This window comes from Chrysochloris asiatica, unplaced genomic scaffold (assembly GCF_000296735.1).
Source record: "Chrysochloris asiatica unplaced genomic scaffold, ChrAsi1.0 scaffold00135, whole genome shotgun sequence".
Taxonomy (NCBI): Eukaryota; Metazoa; Chordata; class Mammalia; order Afrosoricida; family Chrysochloridae; genus Chrysochloris; species Chrysochloris asiatica.
Window position 1 is genome coordinate 4,296,652 of NW_006408653.1, and position 4,538 is coordinate 4,301,189.

Here is a 4,538-nt window from a genome sequence, read left to right on the forward strand (position 1 = left end):
TTCGAAACTACCAGCTGCTCCGCGGGAGAAAGATGAGGCTTTCTGCTCCCGTAAAGATTTACAGCCTCGGAAACCCTGTTCAGGGTCACTATGGGTCGGAACCGACTCGATGGCACTTAACAACAACAACAACAATAATCTTCATAATGGCTAACACTAGGCACTCTGTTGAGAGTTCCGCTTGTATTTTTTAATATTCACCTCAATGCCAGATGTGAAAACCATTCTCATTCTCATTTTACAGATCAGGAAACTGAGGTGCAGAGTGACTGAAACAGTTATTAGATAATAGATAGAACCCAGACTCAAACGCAGTTCTTTTGACTCCAGAGCTGGTACCCTAATTTACAAGTAAAAAAAGAAATGAGATTCACTGTCACTTTCTCTTACTTCGTATTCAAAATGCTTCTCTAAAGGGACAGAGTAAGGTATCTTGGTGGCACAATGCTTAAGTGCTCGGCTGCTAGCTAAAATGTCAAAATGTCAGTGGTTTGAACCCACCATCAGATTTACAGGTGTAATGACCTGGGGATCTGCTCCTGTAAATACTGCTGTTATTGATGTTGCTAAGGACCGTTGAGTCAGTTTCAAAGCACATGACCCTGTGTAGGATATCTGGAAGTCGTGGCATGGCACTGTAGGATAAGCACTGGACTGCTAACCACAAGGTCAGCATTCAAACCCACTAGCCTCTCCTTGGAAACCCTATACAGAGTCAGTGTGAGTCAGAACCGACTCCATGGCATGTAATAACAACAGCATAGGGTTTCCAAGGATCGGCTGGTGGGTTGGAACCTCCAACCTTGTGGTTAGCAGTTTTGAGCTTATCTTACAGCACCACATCAGGACTCTCTGTAAAAATTTGTTGTTAAGTGCCACCAAGTCGATTCTGACTCAGTGACCATGAATAGGGTTTCCAAGAAACAACTGGGTGGGTTTGAACCACTGACTTTGTGGTTAACAATGCAGTGCTTATCCTAGAGTGCCACACCAGGACTCCCCTGTAGAGATTAGAGTTTAGGAAACCCTATAGGGGCAGTTCTCCTCTATTGTCTAGTGTCACTATGAGTCAGACTAGAGGGCACTTAACGATAATAGCAAAAGGACAGAAGGGCACAGGACTCTGGCTATGCTCTTGGACACAGGTGATGTAAGAACTTCATCCATTGCACAAGTTAAGGCCAGTCAACCTGAAGAGACGTGAGAAGGCTGGGGACCCAGAAACCACGGTTCATGCCCTGTGCACTGCTGGAAGTAGCGGAACCTACTAAGACACCTAACATTTTCCTGCCTCAAGCTCCTTTTCTGTGAGATGGGAAGATCTTTACACAGAAGCTTTTGAGAAGACCAAAGAGAACATTTGTGAAAGCATTCCTCCATGCTAAAAGTGCTGTAACATGAGTTAACAAGGATTTATTTATTCTAATGTAGGGTTTCATAGGTCTCTCTCTCTACACAATAAAGCAGAAATCACTTTCAAACCACCCATTTATTTAACATAAAACAGAAACCTAGAATTACTGATGGGGCATGACCTATACATATTATTAGAATGGGCTTAAATTGCAGTGATTTCTGCCTTGCCCCACACAGCTCAGCTGGTGGTGCCAGGCAGTCTCATACTGTTTCTATGTTTCCACTTTTAGCGTCTGGCTCAGCAGATGTGGAGGACTGTGGGTGGTAGGACTGTCTTCATGCTGGCCTTGGACATTCATGTGTGCATGTGTCTGCCTATCAGTGTAGCTCCAGAGGAGGACTCAGTCTGCTGCCTGTTACTCCATTCACACATCTAATCCTTTCAACTGCTCAAAGAAGCATGCAAGACAAATTGTAATGTGCCCATTTTATGGATAAAGACAATTTACTCAGGCAAGGTTGACTTGCCCAGATCTCATTACTGGTGGTGGTGGTGGTAGTTATGTGCCGTGGAGTTGGAATTGACTCATAGCAACCCTGTACAGGGTTTTCGAGGCTGTCAATCTTTACGGGAGCAGAAAGCCTCATCTTTCTCCCGCGGAACAGCTGGTCGTGTCAAACTGGTGACCATAAGGTTCGCAGCCCAATTCGTAACCACTACGCTACCAGAGCTCCTTCTCATAACTGGTAGAGTTGGGTTAATTTCCAGTGCCTGACATTTCCGCTCAGTGCCTAGTGTGTGTCAGCCACCTTTCCTGTGATGTATCAACGTGCTCTTCTGTGAGTTTATTCAAATGCTTCCATGTAATTAGTGATATTTCATTAGTGATTGAATTAACAAACTACCACTAGACTTGCAGTGTGTTAGTTAAGGACTGCATTCTAGAACCAGACTGACTGAGCTTGAATCCCAGCCCAGCCATCCACTAACTGCTTCCTCATCTATAAAACAGGGATAATAATTATACCCATGTCACAGGGCTGTGGTGAGGATTAACTGAGCTAATACAGATAAAGCACTCACAACAGTACCTAATACACAGTTAGGGCCTAATATATATTATTGCTTGTACTTAAGATTGTCTTGAAAGGCAATAAGGGGAGATTAAAAACAAAAGCAACTTAGTAGTAAATCTAACCAGAGAAGCAATTATTGCTGTTAAGTACTGTCGAGTCAGTTCCAATGACCCTGTATAGGGTTTCCTAGGAGCAGCTGGTGAGATTGAGCCACTGACCTTATGGTTCAAACTGACTTTGCAGACCAGTGCATTAGCTCACAACATCACACCAGGACCCAGAGAAATAATGTTGTTGTTAAGTGCCGTGGAGTTGATTCCAACCCATAGCAGCCCTGTATAGGGTTTCCTAGGAGCAGCTGGTAAGCTTGAACCACCAGCCTTGAGATTCAAACTCATTTTGTCGTCCAGCACAGTAACCCACAGCACCACACCAGGACCCAGAGAAACAACAGACATGTACAAATAAAATTGCAAAACACTACTACAAGAAACCAAAAAAGACCTGGAGAAATGGAAAGATATGCCCTGCTCATGGATTGGAAGACTTAACCTTGTAAAAATGTCAACACAACCCAAAGCAATCTATAGATATAATGATATCCCAATCCAGATTCTAACCTCATTCTTCTTTTTAATTAAAAACATTTTTAATATGTCTCAAAAACTTCATAATGACGTATTTTCAACATTAGCCAGTACAACAAAGCTTAAGAAACTTTAGACCATCAATAGTTCAAAATAAGGCCATCAATAGTTTAAAAACTGTCTGTTTATATAACAGACACTTAAGTCAACTGTGTGTAACTCAGCTAATCTTATTTGTACATATTTCATTAATACTAATCACTCATTGAAGCAAATATTCCTTTGATGCAGAAGCACAAGCACATTTAAGTTTAAAACATTATGTTCTGGTTATAATATGCAAGATAAACCCTAAATTAAAAAAATATATCTTCTGAAAGAAAATGAAGAAAAACAAAAAGCAGCCAGGAATGGACACATTTCCAAGTATTTGAATAGACTTTCAGATGTTAAATCAGTGTTTTAAACCCCTTCAGTCTCAGGTAAGGAGTTAAGAGGCAGATGGCGGCATGGGTGAGGATACTGGAGATTGGCAGTGTCAGCCTGGAAGAAGAGGAGGTCTAGCAGCGTTCTTTAAGGAGATGGAAAAACTAATCACTAACTTTATATAGAAAAGAAAGAGACCTCCGGGAAGCAAAACATTATTAAAAAAGAAGAAAGTAGGAGGCCTCTCACTTTCCAACAGTAGTCAACACAACCTGGTACTAGTGCAACAAAGGACACATTGATCAAAGAACAGAATTGAGAACCCAGTAGTAAATCCATCCACCTATGACCAGCTGATCTTCAACAACAGGCCAAAATGCATGAAATGGGGAAGACACAGTCTCTTAAATAAATGGTGCTGGCAAAATTAGAAATCCATTCACAGAAAAACAAAACAAGACTCATATCTCACATCATATACAAAAATGAACTCAACATGGATTAAAGACCTAAAAGTAAAGCCTAGAACCATACAGATCACCAATGAAAAAATTAGGGACAAATTTAGGAGCTCTGATACATGTCGTAAACTAAAAACATACAAACAGAAGACAAAATAGATGACTGGGACCTCCTAAAAGTTAGACACTTATGTACCTCAGAGGAGTTCATCAAAAGAGTACAAAAAAGAACCCGTGGACTGGGGGGAAATGTTTGGCAACAACATATCAGACAAAGGTCTACTCTCCAAAATTTATAGAACATTTCAACATCTTAACAAGAAGACAACAAATCATCCAATTTAAAACTGGGCAGGGGACATGAACAAACACTTCACCAAAGAAGACACTCAAGCAGCCAAGAAACATACGAAGAAATGCTCATGATCAGTACCATTGTTGTTAAATGCCGTTGAGTTGATTCTGACCATAGCAATCCTGTATGGGGTTTTGAGGAGCAGCTGGTGAGCTTGAACTGCTGACCTTGCAATTCAAACGGCTTTGCAGTCTGGCGCATAAACCCACAGCGCCACACCAGGACTCCATTGTTGTTGTTGTTGTTAAGTGCCGTCGAGTCGGTTCCGACCCATAG